Source organism: Lissotriton vulgaris, chromosome 1_2, assembly GCF_964263255.1.
Source record: "Lissotriton vulgaris chromosome 1_2, aLisVul1.2, whole genome shotgun sequence".
NCBI classification, from domain to species: domain Eukaryota; kingdom Metazoa; phylum Chordata; class Amphibia; order Caudata; family Salamandridae; genus Lissotriton; species Lissotriton vulgaris.
The window spans coordinates 18,918,176-18,935,137 of NC_141686.1; positions in this window are offsets into that span (position 1 = coordinate 18,918,176).

Below are 16,962 nucleotides of genomic sequence, written 5' to 3' on the forward strand. Positions count from 1 at the left end.
TTTTTGTATGTTATTTGTGCATTAGTCTTTTGTGAAAATTCAGTCGCTAGAGGTTGAGTTGATAATGTTGATTCTCTTGCCTAATAAATAATCATCTAAAAAACTGATTCTAAAGATACTGACAAAATAAATTGTCTTGGTAAAACGAATTCATTTAGCTTTATCTATTGTCTTACTGAGTGATTTAGTAATACATCCCGGAGGCATAGGTACCCTTGTTTTATATTATTATTGTGGCCCTACCTACCCTCCGTCCCACCCCTTCCTTTCAATTGTGTTCTAACATGTGTCCTGGCATTTGTATGTCTGGATACATATGTGCTCAATACCTCTTCCAGCTTAAGGCAGGAGGTGCAAAGGGACATCAATGTCCATGTGCATCGAGTATGGACCACGTTTGTTGGAGCACAAATACTTGACTTGGCATTTTTTTATTCTACGAGACTCATGTGCGCATTAACGCTTGCGGCTTATGGCAGGAGCTGTTGTGATGAACGGCTCTCACAGATATATTAATCGTTATTCCTTGGGGATACAAACTATGTTTAGACCCCTGACATGCCTATTTAGGGAATGCTCATTTTTACTGACAATGTATGCAATATAGACTGTACTCATACGATATCTACAGTGAGTATGGTGCTATGGTATTACAGGTTAAAATTGGGTTTTCCACTAGGATGACACAGGTATGCTGAACACTGCATAATGTATTTGACGTAAACAGGGAGATAACATAGATAAAAGGTGCCACATTCGAAAACCAGAATAGACAACACTTATGTACTGTGTGCGTTTGCGCTTTGATTGATGAGTGCTACTTTCTCCACTTTCAGAACATAAAGTCGTGATTACAGGATATCTACTTTGGATTTGCCCAGCATGTCTCTTACCTGAGGCTTTAGGTGAGCTTGGTAGACAAGTGAACTGTGGTTAATATTAACTTTGTGCTTTGTACTATACATCACAAGGTATTTTATTTTTTAGGGTACGCTCCCTTAGAAACAAGCTTTTCTGAAGAAAATTACCCATGCAGATATTTTAACATTATAAAGAGACCCAAGATGCAAGGGACTAGGATCTTTAAAAGGCACAATTGAAATTAGTTAGAGAATACAGAACACATTTGATCAAATCCATTGCCTAGAGACTGCCTAACTAGGGAGACTAGCCATACAGGACCTAATCACTTAAAGAAACCTAAAATGCAAGGAATTGGGTGTGGATGGAAAATACCGAGCATGGGTATGTTGCTCTCTTTGCTTGGCTCTTTCTCCATCTGGCCTAAGGAGTATTTTGACATATTCGGCATCTGGTTCATTAAGCAGACGTTCATATCGAACAGCTACAGGCCCTTGTTCAGAATATCTCTACCTGGGGGGAGTGGGGGAGCTGACGATATGTCATAGTGAGTACCAGGGGTGCTATCTCGCTCATTTCCATTTGTATTCCAGTCCCATCCTAATGAACACGATCTTTGTCCTTATATTCAGCTAACTGGTAAATCCCTATGCTAGTGTAGTTCGTCCCTACTATCTTGGTGCTTTATACAGTGACACTCATCTGCGGGATGCAACACAAAAAGGAACAGCAAAAAATAAAAACTTTTTAGAACCGCCACAAAGGTATCCAGTCAAAGTTCAACCAATCAGTGGCTATCTACTATGGCACCTCCTCCAGCAATCCACTTCTTTTCTATCTTGTTCGAGTCGTTGATGGCACTGGTCAGTTGAGCCATAGTCTTCATTGTTGGTAAGGTACAGCTCACCTCCTTATCCAAAGGCATACTCTCCTCTTGGTATTTCGCAGCCAGAGTGCTTCTGCCTTGGGCGGGAGCCTCACAATGATGGTGTAGGAAAAAGAGCTGGACTCCGTTAAACCGGCAAACCTCCTTTGGTGGGTCTTTGAACGCTGTCCACCCTTAGAACTGAGCACACTGCCATTGTCCGTGGAGCCAGAGATGGGCATCGATGTGGGAAATATTTGCTGCTGGAAACATCATGGAGACTTTTTGCAATGTTCTAGTGAGCTCAGGCTGCTCCTTCGTAAGGGCTGTGGGAGATAGAGCCATTCTCTGCAGGCCCAGTAAAAGTCAATTCGGCTGGAGGTGCCATATTTATTGTCCGAATCAAAAACAGTGCTGTTTGCAATTTGTGTGCTGACCCACAGGTAACATGCCATTCTAGAAAACAGAGAAGAGGTATCTTTTAATCATTTCATACTTTTGGACATTTTTATCTTATCCCTACCCCAAGTTGACTACCTGTCTATCTTATTTTATAATCCTAGTCTGTCCTATGTTGCCCTAAGAGCCCTTCTTTATACCTCAAGTAACCTGGGGCACTCAATTTTGCCATGGGCATAACTTTGTGCGAATAACAAACAACGCCATTCTAATCTGTCATGGCCAATGTAGGGTGTGGGGGACGGAGCAATGTTAGTCTGACAGAGAACCTGCTATCATAAACCCATTGATGCTGCAAAAAACTACACTATGGGCCATATCATGAACAGTCCTCTAAAATAGCCTTGTTGCCTTCACTTCTTTTCTGCATTTGTCAGTGATGACCTCATGCATCATTGAGGTGTGGTCCCTTCCTGTTCTATGTATACACACTTTAGAGAAGGTGGCCTCAATAATCTGACATTAGTTTGTGTATCCTGCAGGAGGTGTTCTATAGTCTGTAGGCGTATCTGCCTAGGTGCAAATAAAATTATTCTGGGGTGCTAACTGTGATGGTAGAGGGACTGTTGAACCTTTCTGCATTCTTGCAAGAGCTATTTACTCCATGTGCTAACAGATATATTGGAGTTGACTTGGTTGCTATTGGCAACTTCAAAAAATGTAAGCAATACAAGTCTTCCTATTAACATAATGAGATATAACCAATTAAATCTATCTAGTGCCACTTCTGCCAGTATTGCAAAGATATTATAATACAAAATACATAACTTAGATAAGACACTTCTGTGCGCAGGTGTTGTGGCTACGTCTGAATCATAAACGGCCAAGCTGTCACCGCCTTCTCCTCTTGGACAGTCAAATGGAAACAAGTTAATCTTCTCTAGTTTGCAGGGTTGACCCTGAAGTCTGTTCTGTTATTTCTTCCCTCTTTGCAATTGGGACAGCTGTTGGTTAGTAGTCTATTATTTCAAAAAGTCATTGGGCCAAGATCTGTGTTCCATTATTGGAATGTCGAAGCCCAGAACTGATGTGGCCCCTCTTCCTGGAAACCTGACTTTGAAAGAAACCTCGCAGTGCATGTTAGTTTATACAAACTTTTTTATATTTTTCATTATTTCAGAAGAGCTTTCACTTTCAGCTCTAGTTGCTAGTGCTGTTGCATAAATAATAATGTTGTGAAACCTTGGAACATCCATTAGCTCCAAAAAATGCAATACGCACCAAAAACATTATACTGTCATAATTCCAAGGGTATTTAAACTTTTAAAGCAGGTACAAAATATATACAACCTTTTGAAGCCTGCAACTGTACTTCAACCGGCCTGGCAATAGTTGTGCTATGCACTGCTGTATGCTGTATGTTGGCTAGCTGAGGTGAGGAGGGAACTCCAAATGAAGGAAAGGACCTGGGAATTATGTTGCCTTTCCTATAAGATACTTTAAAGAAAAATCCGTTATCTAAAAAAAAGTAATTAAAAATGTTGTGCTATAGCTTGACCCAACAGCAAACATATTTGAAAATCTCTGTCACAGTGACACCTGTGCACACCAGGCTCACAAAACAAAATGCAAAAACATTTCACTAAACTACTTTAATCAGGTACGTACCATTTCTTTGCAACATAAAAATAAACAAGTCTTGTTAAATCCAGTAGGTCTCAAATTGTTTGTTACCCTTTTGGCTTTGTCAATGCACAATCAATATTTTAGTCCCTGGCTTATGTACTGCTTAAAAAGCATTTTAGCACATTCACCTTACAATATAGGTACACTGTATTCCCTGCAATTTTGAAGAACCTAGAAATAAAAACGATTAATATACATACATATTACTTCTGTTAGACACATATATATACTTATATATATATATATGTATATTTCGGCATTTTGTGTTATCCTGTGATCGGTGTTCTAACTGCCTCAAACTCCCGTTACAAACCACATGAAGTGCATTTCCTGCCTGGCTCAACGCCCAGAATCTGTGGTTGGCTTTCCAACGAGAAAGCCTGTTAACTTTTTTGTTACCTTGTAACATCTAGACGTTATGCTGACCAGAATTTTTAGGGCTCGCCTGCTGTGCGCATGCGCACAGCTGGCGAAGCTCTATAGGGGCTTATCCAGTGTTTAACCACCACTGGCAATTCCACTGGCGATTCCTTTGAGTGCATGTGCTTTTTAGGTCATTGCGCAAGCGCAAGCCCTAAAAAGCGCGGGCACAATGCCACCAGCCGCCTGCCTGCCTGCCTCGCATTACCACATCAAAGGCAGCCCTCCCAGCGCATTTGTCACCCCCTAATTATTCACGGCCTGCCGGCCGTACTTTCAGTTTCGTCTCCTAATCTTCCCGCCCCTTGCTGCAACAACTGCGCGCTCAGCTTTTAAGCATTCCACTCAATGTACCCTAATGTTTAGTCGTCTTTTACTATGGTTTGTTTAGTAAAGTTCTTTAGATTTATGAAATGTAACCACTACTTTGAGTGATGCGGCTTATCCCGATGTTTGCAGGGACAAAATGCCTTGAATTCCCCCCTCCCTTTTAGCCCATCCCTTTAAAGTCTGCTCGCATTTCCCTCCTCCCCCTTCTGGGTCCTTATCTCCTCGCATTCCCCCCTCCCTTCTCGCCCAGCCCTTTGATGCTCTGCTGTAGTCGCTGCCTCTAAACCTGTCGTCCCTTCTTTTACCCTTCTTTCACCCTCTCGCTTCCCCCTTTCCTCTCCATTGACGACCTCCCTCATGTGTGAGTGCTACCTGAGCTTGTGGCCTGTACCCGTCATGTCTCCCTCCCTGCCATACACTGTTTATTTCCTGCATGCAGCAAACTCGTGACACACACGGACCCTGGCTGGAGCGGGATCCAAGCTCAGTCACACTCCACAATGCGCTCACGCGTTCTGCAATCTGCCCACGTAGAAATTAACAAGCAATGAAAAACTTTCGTAAATATCACAAGATAAGGGCTCCTCCGGCTACACTCGCAGTCTAGCAATGTGAGCGCGAGAACTTCAGGGGACCCATACTGAGCACGTCTGGATAGAGGGAAGGGAGCACCGGAAGACGCATTATTTCAGAGTTTGAGATCATATCAGAATGCACATTTATATCAGACTGTGAGTTCATGATAATTCATAGCGTGAGATGATATCAATCACAAAGTGAAATTATATTCGGGTTGAGGCTTTATTATCCAAAATATTATTTTATATCGTCATTTCAGAATATTTCTATACTAATCTGGGTATGTTCATTTCAGAGCACAAAAGTATATTTCTGTGAGATTTCACTATAGTGTGACGCTGTCAGGAATAGAAACACTGCATATATAATACAAACAGATTAGCTACTTCCTCGCCCACCCAGAAAGTGCTAAAAGCCAATGTTATTTGTAATATCAATACATTTAAGTCACGTAAATACAAAACATGTTGCATTACAAATGCTATAGGTGTCACATTTGCGAAAGTTATAACTATTGGCATTGTAAATGACAAAGCTATTAATTTAGCTATTTTAAAAAATAACACATAAATAAATAAAATGTCATTTATAAGACCAATAGCTCAAACTTTCCTAATGCGAGCCCTATTGCATTTCCAATGCTTGTTAATATTTATTAGCACATCGTCTTGTGCTCCAAAGGGCCTATTGCTAGTGTGTATTCCATCCCATCATTTTATCCCCCTATTCTCTCACTATTTCTGTGCATAAGAAATCGGGGGAGATTCTTTTAATTTTTACCATCCGCTCCGACATCTACGTTGCTCTAAGGCCAGTGGCACCATTCAACTTGAACGCGAGCCATAATTCCGAAAACCCCATTTTGTAATCCCGAACATCAACTGTCAGTGCGCTGTTGTGACATCCTCCCAGATCTGTTCTTGCATTCAGACCATTGCCTTGCCTGCTTTAGCTGGTACTGAATTCGGATGCAAATACGAGTAAATTATTTTGTACTTAGCATCTTGGTGCTGCAGTAATTTTTCTTTTTGGGGCATCATTTTGTATATAGATGTCTGCTGTTGCTGTTGCATGGGAACATGCATTTACAGGAGCTATTGTCGGACTTGGGCCACATTCATAGGGGCTTAGTTCTTGTTGGAAGGGACCCATAAGTTGTTGGCCTTGGTCGCGAAGTCTAGTGTAGCACTCTCTCTGCATGTGGCCTATTCTGCAGCAATAATAACAAGTGCATTGTCTTGGCTGTGATTGGATCCTCAGCTGTACCATTCCATTCCCTCTTCCCTGTATATTCAATTTTCTGTTGGCGTTCTTTCTGTTATTGTTATAATAACGTTGGTCATTACTGTATGCATGTTGTGATTGTATGTATTGTACTGGGGATGTGGTTGTATGTACTGCACAGCTGGCTGTAGTCGGGCCTGGATGTATTGTACATCTTGTTGTGGCTGGGTCTGTACGTATCGTATGGCAGGCTGTAATGGGGCCTGGACGTATTGCATGTTGAGCTGTTGTTGCAGCGTAAGCGGTATTTTGGCTGTGGTTGCATTCAGGGCAGTCTGGGGGAATGTGGTGACTGCCGTCATTTGACTGACAGGTGCAGCTAACATGACAACTTATTAGTTTAGAATGACTATTTAAAAGTACAATAGCAATCAGTCAGAAATCCCTAAATGCAGAAATTTTAACCGTGCACTATTTTACAACTTCCAAAATGTCATGGTCCTGGGGCACTGAACCAAGGCAGCTTAATTTGAGGGCGTTCTTTTGTAAATTTATGACAAACTAGATGTGCAAATGATAGAGAAAAATAACTTCCTCATTTGTATGGTAGAAGAACCCTTTTAACATTCAATAATGAGCCTTTGCAAAGCCTTGGCATTTAAAGACACATTTCTGGAGTGCAAATCAAACTCATGCAAATGCAAAAATAATATTTTAAATCAATGGAAATAAAAATTTAAACTACAATGAAAACTACACTACATGCTCATGTCAACCACCACAGCTTTGTAATTGCAACAAGCTTCTCCAACCAGTAGCTCTTGAGCCACTGGTAGCTCTCCAGTATGTAGCTCAGTTTACGAAATTATAACCTATTTTGCGCTTAGTTAAATTAATGTATGTATATCGAAATTGAAAAGCATGTATTTGATATAAAAATATGAGTATTTTCAAAACGCGTAAGGTGATATTTGAAGAAATAGTTGTTGAATTTGCAAATATATGTAAAGCTTATTTTTGAGTAATAATCATGCAGCATTGGGAGGCTTATTCCTCCTATTATTTCCTTGGTGCCAGGGGCATTGAAGCTTTAGCTGCTATTTATTACCTACCTAGAAGCATTCCATGTTAAACCCCCCCCCGCCTTTTTTTTATATTACTGCTGGCAACCCTGATAGATGCCGTGAGGTGATCACTACTGGTAATCTTGTCTGAAGTAGTACATTTTACAACACTAATAATTAGGCTGTCCGCTTTTAGGTTTAAACTTATAATAACTGATAAAACCCCACCGAAAGGGAAATAGCCATCTCCAGTGTTAACATATAAACACTGAAAAAACACCTGCACAGCCACAAACTAAATGCCAATTCAAAGAAAGGAAAAGGAGAATGAAAGAGTCATTTGTTTTCTTCCTGAAGGGGGCCAATACAATGTAACTTTGCTCTGCAAGCTAGCAGAAAGAAAGACTGGGCTAACATTATTCGGTTAACGTTTTGTTGTTTATGGATGTCACAAAAATATTGTTTCTTCTTCCTTTTAATTTTTTTAGTTTTGTGGTCTTTGGTCTAAAGATGCAGGGTTTAGAAGCATGTTTTAGTTTTTTTTAATTATTTTACAATCTGTAGAGAATCAGGAAATATCAAAATTATTTTTGATGTTATGGCTGCTTTTGATTATTTCACTGATAGGTTAAATGGCTGGTTTCATAAGAATTTTTCCCAATATGTGCCATCACATTTACCCACAGAGAATAGGTAATACCCTTGATACATCAGCCCCCAGTTTCTAGTGAGTCAATATTGATAGTAGGTGAATCGCCAACACCTCAGGCTTTAAACATTCAATGCAAGGTATAGTGAAAAGTATATGTGAAAAGAGTGCTATAACAAAGCATCTGGGATAGTGGTGGAAACATGATACCAGACTTTTGGGAATATGAAACGCAGTGTCACTTGAAATGCTGCTGCTAAAAGGTTCTTTCCAAGTTTAGGAAAATTGGAGTGATATTGTTTGTATTTGCAGTGATTCAGCTACATAAACAAAACCAACCATGGCATTTGAAGTCAATGAAAACTCACTGTGGTACTCTGTACAATTCTAGATCCCTTCCGTAAAGGGGAATTTTCTACATAGTTTTAAAAGTGCCACTTAATTTTTGACCACTTCAATAACTGAGGGTATAAGCGCCCAGTTTAACGCAAATGTTGCAGAACCTCCCAGAGAATCGCAATCTTCAAGTGCACCAGTATTGGCATGGAAGCTATGTGAGTGACCAGACTTAGCAAATTGTGTAGTGGCTGTTTTGGCGTTGCCCGACTCAAGTGTCAATGTTGAGAGGGCCTTTTTACAAAAAAAAGTTTACATGGGAAGGTAAAAGCAAGCACACATAACCAAAGACTCACTGAAGAAGTATTGTATGGTGTATTGCAATAATTTTGATTTACAAAAATGTATTTGGACCTCATATACACTGTTTATACACTGTCTATATACCATGCACTATCAGTGCAGAAAAAAATGCTAAAAGCAAAACGTTCCATAAACACCGGAAAAACACTGTTTATGTTGTTTCTAATGGCGCGAAAATGTGTAACCACAGATAACCACTGTTTTTTAAAGGTATTACAATCATTTCAAAACACTGAAAAAACCTCACCAGAATTTACCAAAAATAGAAATTGAAAATAGGAAAGCCTACTAATAATATTAGTAGCTCAGATAATTTTCATTGAACATAAGAAGCTCTAATTACAGAAAAGGTTGGAGACCCCTGTTCTAGAACAAGGGCAATGCAGAGGAGAGAGAAAGAGACACTTTTAAAGTACCAGAAGCAATTAGAGCTTCAGCCAGAGATGCTTATATAGAGGGCTGAAGGAGGCCACACAGGCATTATTGACAATGTAATACCATTAATGACACAGAAGTATATACTGTCCTGTAATTCTTGATCCTGTGCAAGGGTGCAACCAGGGAAGTGGAGCTGGCCACCAAAGCAGGCATAGACAATCTTAGACTGAAGTGGGTATTTCGTTCAAAAGCTTGATAGGATTATCAGCCTTTCCCAACTTTCAATTTTTAAGATAAAATATATGTGAAACCAGTGGGTATTTTATATACTGTAGGACTCAGTATCCTATTCATAAGGATACTAATATGTGTTGTGGTACAATGTAATCCTCTGAGGATGTGTTACTGTAAGACAGTGTTGGCACACCCTAACTATCTTTTACCCCACCTAATTTCTGGGAAAGTTGGGAAACAGATCTTTTATAAGTTTGTCTCTTATGGCATCAAGAACAATGAGAGTGAGTATTAGTCTTAATTGATAATACGTGGGGGGGGTGTTGGACATCACGGATATGGAGGATGTGATGAGGACATCAAGCCGCTAGGAGGAATACTTGAATACTTGTCTCCCCTTTTGGCTACCAGTTGCTGTGGCAAATGATAGACCACAACCATTTGTTATTTCAGTGGCAATGAGATGCAAGTTCAGTGTATGTCTTTAGACGGCTAGTTACCTACCTAGCAAGGCTGCAATAAAGAAAGGGAGAGTGCAGTCATCATACAACCCAGACAGCAGTGGGAAAGGGAAGGACGTGAAGGACTTTTTATGCCTGACAGAGTGAAGTCGGGCAGGTGTGGGAGGTGGTGCAGGACAAGGGCAAAGAAGTGGCAAGTAGACATGAGGCGCTATGTTATTATAAGCACAAAGAGGCAACTTCAAAGCACAATTATTGCACAGAGCAAGGCAACGGACAGATGACACGGAACAAAACAAATATTAAACAAGACAATGCATTTAAAAGTAAATCAAAATGATAAAAAAAAGATGCATCCAAAAAAATGAAAGTATAGTAAAAAGGAGCTAGATATAAAACCTCATTAAACACGGTGGAGCACCATGAAAGAAGTCTGAGAACCAAAGTGTACCACAGGAACCGTGAGAGGCAAAAAGCCGGGGGGCGGGAGGTGTGGTCAAGAAAGATAAGGGGAAGAGACATAGAAGGTGAGGGCAGATGTATTGTCAGCGAGAAAGAATAGAAAGGTGGAAGAGAAAGGGAGAAACAAGTAATTCATTGTAGACAAGGCAACAGAGCTGTCAGTCAGAGTGAGCAGGGTGTGCGGGGGAACTTGTCAGTGTCAGTGGAAGAGACCGTGCAGCAGCTCCAGCCGCGCTGGTGCGCGAGAATGGGCGAGAAAGGAGGGGGGATTCTAAAAATAACACAAGTGACTTCCTCTTTCTGTGCCTTTGCGGAACGACGTGACAAGGTAGCAGCTGACAAAGCCCGAAGGATGTGAGAGAATGAGCAGTCGAACAAAAGCTAAAATAATGACACCCAATCCTTGCACAGAGGAGATAAAGACAAGAGGAATGCCCGTGAAAGAAAGCACAGGCCAGAGACGGAGACCACAAGGTGGAACCTCAATAGAAGAAAAATAATGTACACATCTCATGAATCGAAGCGGAAAACCAGTGTAGCAAGAGTAAAATACAATACTAATTAAAATATTTGGTACAGGTGGAGAACATATATATATTCTTCTCAAGACTCTAACTTGAGGCTAACAAAGTACCTTTCAGGACCCACCCTGAGGCTTAACAAAAATACCTCTCAGGACTTCAAACCTGAGGCTACCAGAGTTCCTCTCAGGACCCACCCTGAGGCTTAACAAAAATACCTCTAAGGACTTCAAACCTGAGGCTACCAAAGTACCTCTCAGGACCCACCCTGAGGCTTAACAAAAATACCTCTCAGGAATTCAAACCTGAGGCACCCACTAAAGCCACAAAACCTGCACTAAGACCACTGCCCATGGGACGTATGTAAAAAGAAACCGACACGTGGTATCTGACAGGAAGGCGAAAACTGTGACCACACAAAGAGATAGAAAGATAGAGGATGCTAATACTGGCCAGACAGACTGCTACAGCACGTCAGGAGCCAGCAAAGAGACCCCAGAGACCCCGTCTTCAATCAGACGCCAAGGGTAATTCAAGGAAAAACAAAAATATCCCTGTCTTACCCCGTGGTCATCAGAGGAGATTGGACACTTCGGGACAATCAGTTGTGGTACTCCAGACCCACCGCAGGCAAGAACAGTCTTCACAGGATGGATCAGTGGTCACCAACTGTTAAAGGGAAAATTGGAAGCTCCTTTAGGGTGTGGTCACCTGTGGTCACAAGCCACAAACGACCCCGCAGTCATTCTTCACTGAGGAACAAGGAAGAAAGATATGAGATGACAAAGATCACATTTGAAGTGGCACTTTTATTTTGTTAAATCACCAGCATATCAATAAATGCATATTATTTCATGTAACTAAGCAAAACCATTATGAAAATCTGACTTCATTCTGTCAGGCATAAATGCTAGATGACAAATGCTCAAACTTTTATAAGGCAAGGTGGAATAAGGATCTATTAAAAAGACATGTTTAAATCAATTAGGGATTCAAAAAGGCACAGAATACATTCTACGAAAATATGGCGCCTAGAAACAAGCTTTTCTGAAGAAAATTACCCATGCAGATATTTTAACATTATAAAGATGCAAGGGACTAGGATCTTTAAAAGGCACAATTGAAATTAGTTAGAGAATACAGAACACATTTCATAAAATCCATTACCTAGAGACTGCCTAACTAGGGAGACTAGCCATACAAGACCTAATCACTTAAAGAAACCTAAAACGCAAGGAATTGGGTGTGGATAGAAAATACCGAGCATGGTCAGAGATTTAAAAAGGCAAAAGTATTATCTTGCTTGGGAGTTTACCACCTGAGAGAGGCTTTTGATCTCCCAAGTCAGATAAATGGCCGGCCGGAGAACACACGCATGTGATGGCCACAGCAGAAGAGTTCTGGCTTCTAATTGCAGTGGTAGATCTTATATACCTGAAATTTGCAGAACTGATACGGTGCTGACGCCCTTACTGACGCACTTTCTAGTGCAGGCTGCTTGACCGCATGTCCTTGGAACACAGAAATGGTCAGATAGCTCAACAGTTGGTTGGCCATGCTCGACCGCAGAACATAAACAAAGAACATCTTGTCACCTACATATCTGTAAAAATATATGTGAGAGCGGAACTTATGACAGGTGCTAATATTGCAAGACTTTGTGGCTTTCATTTCGTGCAAGCTATCTTTCAAAAACAATATATCAGCAAGAGTCCAAGATGTGCCAACTTGTACCAGCTGGGTCTGTGTACGTGTGTGGGCGTTGGTCTTGAAGCTGTGGAAAATGTACTGTACTCTGTGATGGCCCAATTTACCTCGTTGTTTTCAGTACGGCAGAAATGCATGTTTTTGAAATCATCAGGCCTAGTGGAGCTTAATATGAAAGACTGATATCATATGATGGTGGCCTTTGGCCTTTGGCTTAGGCCTATGTATATTGGGTTCATGGAATCTGTGGGCTTCTACTTACTGATAGTATCTGGTGAAAATTGGTCATTTTAGCATATTTTCAGATCTTGTCAAGTAGGGCCCACATCAGACCTTCATCCTACCAAGGTCGATAAAAATGCCCTTTCTGGTGATTAAATGGTAGAACGTGACCATCCATCAGTGCAAAGGGACATCAATGTCCACGTGTATCGAGTATGGACCACGTTTGTTGGAGCACACTTAAATACTTGACTTGGCATTTTTTTATTCCTACGAGACTCATGTGCGCATTAACGCTTGCGGCTTATGGCAGGAGCTGTTGTGATGAACGGTCTCACGGATATATTAATTGTTATTCCTTGGGGATACAAACTATATTTAGACTCCTGACTTGCCTATTTAGGGAATGCTCGTTTTTACTGACAATGTATGCGATATCGACTGTACTCATACGATATCTACAGTGAGTATGGTGCCATGGTATTACAGGTTAAAATTGGGGTTTCCACTAGGATGACACAGGTATGCTGAACACTGCATAATGTATTTGACGTAAACAGGCAGGTAACATAGATAAAAGGGGCCACATTCGATAACCAGAATAGACAACACTTATGTACTGTGTGCGTTTGCACTTTGATTGATGAGTGCTACTTTCTCCACTTTCAGAACATGGAGTCGTGATTTCAGGATATCTACTTTGGATTTGCTCAGCAAGTCTCTTATCTGAGGCTTTAGGTGAGCTTGGTAGACAAGTGAACTGTGGTTAATATTAACTTTGTGATTTGTACTATACATCACAAGGTATTTTATTTTTTAGGGTACGCTCCCTTATTTATGTTGTCCTTTTGTTTTTTCTTTCCCTGTATTACAGTTATTTGACCGATTGTATGCATGGAGATAACTGAAACTAATTAACACATCTATATCTACTTGGAGGGCTCGGTATAAGGGGCATTAAGGTGATTGTCACCATTGGACCATTTACATTTAATTAGTATACCTTAGTGCTAGCCCGAGGGACTGATAACGGGGTTTATTTGTGCTTACAGAACAACATCTTATTTTGGTGGTTTGTTTACATACTTGATTGTGGATTTGAGCTTGTTACAGAATCAGGTTAATACCTTGATTAGACTAGTTGATTTCTAGCCTTTCTATTTTATCTTTCCTTTACACCCCAAACTCCGGCTCCCTTTTCATACACGGGTGCTGGTAGTAAGGTACCGTCATTTTTTAACTTTGATCTAATACACAACTATGGACACTTTCTTCTAGCATTTAATAAAAAAAATTCTATGGGACAATGAAGATGGTTCTGCTGGAAATATGTTGATTCACATTACAAGGTATCTGTCGGGTGATGGAGACTTGGTTGCACGAAACATGGGTGATTATGGGCACTATGTCTTTAAAAATAGGAACATTGATGATAACATCTTTTATTTTGGGTTTACATCCCTGAAGAAGTCATTGTGTGTAAAAACACATGACGAAATACGTGTTGGCTGTAAATTGTTCTATCGTAGATCAACATCTGTGGAAGCTGTATATTGAAAACATGAGTACCGATAAACATTGGATTCTGAGCATAGAGTCTTTTCATTACTGCTGGACTCTTCATTATCAATTTTGAGTGCTCAGGAGGAACCATATTGTGAAGGTTTAAGGACCACATGATCCACTGTGACCAGAATACAGAATCCAATTCCAATTACAGATTGATCGGCTCACCAATACATAGCTATGACAGAGTATTTCCGCAGGGAAGTGTGAATATCATTACTGTAGGACACCCAGTTCACAATGCTCCCACCACTTGCTCCAGATCTTTGTTCATGTCATAGGACAGCCTGGAGCCTTGTAGATTGGCTTCTCCTGCAGTGCCCCTCAGTCTACACCCCAGCACCATTGAGTCAGTGAGGGTGGTCTGGGAGATTTCCTGTGCTGGGCGATGTCTCTTTTGGCGACCATGGTGGCCACTCTATTCAGTGCTTGTTTGGCTCTTGTGCCTCCCCCTCTATCAAAAATCCCCAGTAAAACTAGTTGAGGGTATAATTATAACTCCCACCCAAGTATGTCTGAGAGCGTGCTGGCTACTACACCCCAGTAGTCAGGGAAAAACCTGTTGCAGTCATAGCGGAGCAGGAAAGGACAGTGGATGCCCAGTAAGTGTGTTTCTTGAAGCATCAAGACGCAGGAAGGAAGTGGTGAATGTGATGGGATCCAACCTTTCTGTTAACATTCTAGGACATGACCTGGTACTCATTAACATGGACATAGGCCAGAAAGAAGAATGCTGAACAGTCACTGGAGGCAGCGGGTCCAGGACAACCGCTTTGTGTAGGTACATGTTGCCAATCTGTTGTAATTAGTGGTGTGGCGTGGTGGTACGGTGCAAAATAATTGCTAAGAATGAAACCCCCCTGTAAGCAACGATACAAACCTGTTAACAACCTCCCACCCCTCACTTCCACCCCTGAAGCATCCGTCGCCTCTATAATATTAACATAACCCACAAACATTCCACAAGTAGAGTGTGGAGTGGTGGACCACCTCGTCAAAGGATCTTTGAATAGTATGCATACAAAAAAGATATAGCTACAGTTTCAATCCAGTTATCTTCTCCTCAGTGCAAAGGACCAGGCAGCATACAGAAGGGCTGCATGGCATCAGCAGCCATTAACAAGAGCATCATCAGTTTATGGATGGAGCGAGTCCGCGGAAGCTGCCCTACTGCGGCAAGACCCGGGCAATGACAATGTGGCCTGTGACACTTGGGATAGGGCTTTAGACTGTGGCGTGGAAGGGTCCCAATGAAGGTGAGCGCGTCGTGTCCCGCCTGTGGCCTCTGTGGGAGCGAGTACGTGTCGTTCACTTTTGGGGGACTGTATGTTGCGCCACCTTATGAGGCAGCCGGCCCGGAGGCCCTAGCAGAGGATATGGATAATCGAGTGTGCCACTGCTCGGTTAGCCATTCCCAGGCAGCCTCCTTCGCATCTCAGAGAATGGCTTTGCCATAAAAAAGTACCTTTAGACGTGCAGGAAGCAGGAGCATATAAGACAAGTTCATGGCCTTCAGTTTCTGCTTAACTTTTGAGCTTTTGAGTACAACTTTTGTTGGGTCTAAATCGCTCTGGTGTAGTCGGGAATGACCATCATTTTAGAATTTTGGAAGTGCAGCTTCCTGGTCAGTTGGGCCTTGCATAGAATGGCATCTCGATCACAAAAATTTAGGATTCGTGCAATCATGGTTCTGGGCAGGGCTCCCGGAGGGGACTTAAGTGCCAGAGATTGGTGGGCTCGCTGCACTACATACCAGGTGGAAAGTGTATCTATCAGACCCATGACTTGAGCCACGCCTGAGGAACTTGATGGGATTCGGTGTCTCTTATCTTTCATTGAGGTTGTTGCGCTGTGATCGATTTTCTGCATCTTCGTCCTGGTTTCTCAGCTCTGCAGTTTGAGACGTTAGTTTAAAGACCTCCGTCATCATCTCAACAATGTTGTCTTCCACTACCGATACATGACCCTCGGTCTCTGTGATTCTGCTTGCCATCCTACTCAGGTCATGGCACAGTAATGCTATGTCAGCGTGAACTTCTCCGGAGGGTCCGTGGAAGCAGCAGGGCCTGTCACTGGGCCCGTGGTACATTTGTCTATGTGTGGCTGGGAGGATTGGGCCTTGTAGACCTTGTCTTTTCCCATGGTGCCCGCTACGGTGTTGGCAGGTGCGATGATGTATGTTGCAACTAGCACGTTTACTCCTTGACTACAGCAGCATGAGCAGCCAATGAGGTGCAGGCGGACAAACAGGGGGACCCAAGAAGTACAGGAGGCAGGGTAGAGTAGGCCCCAGGAGTCCCCGCAGGAGCCAACACATTGGCTCCCTCGCATCGGCCACTGCTTATATCCTGGCAACGCTTCAAGTATTATTTGCCGTGATCAAGGGGCAGTCAGTACCCCACAGCCACCAAGTCTCCAGTCCGCAGCCCCTCCACTCCTACCTGCAGGTGTCCAGGCTGACACCATGCCGCGAAGGCTTTCACCAGAAGGATAGGCCAAGGGGAAGACACATAGTAGTTGAAGATGTCTCCGCCACCAAAGCCAGAAAGGTGGTGTCCCTCTGGTAAATCTCACAGTCCGGGAAGGGAGAAGCACTCTGGCAACGGAAGATCTCAGTGGGCTTTTCTCAAATCCC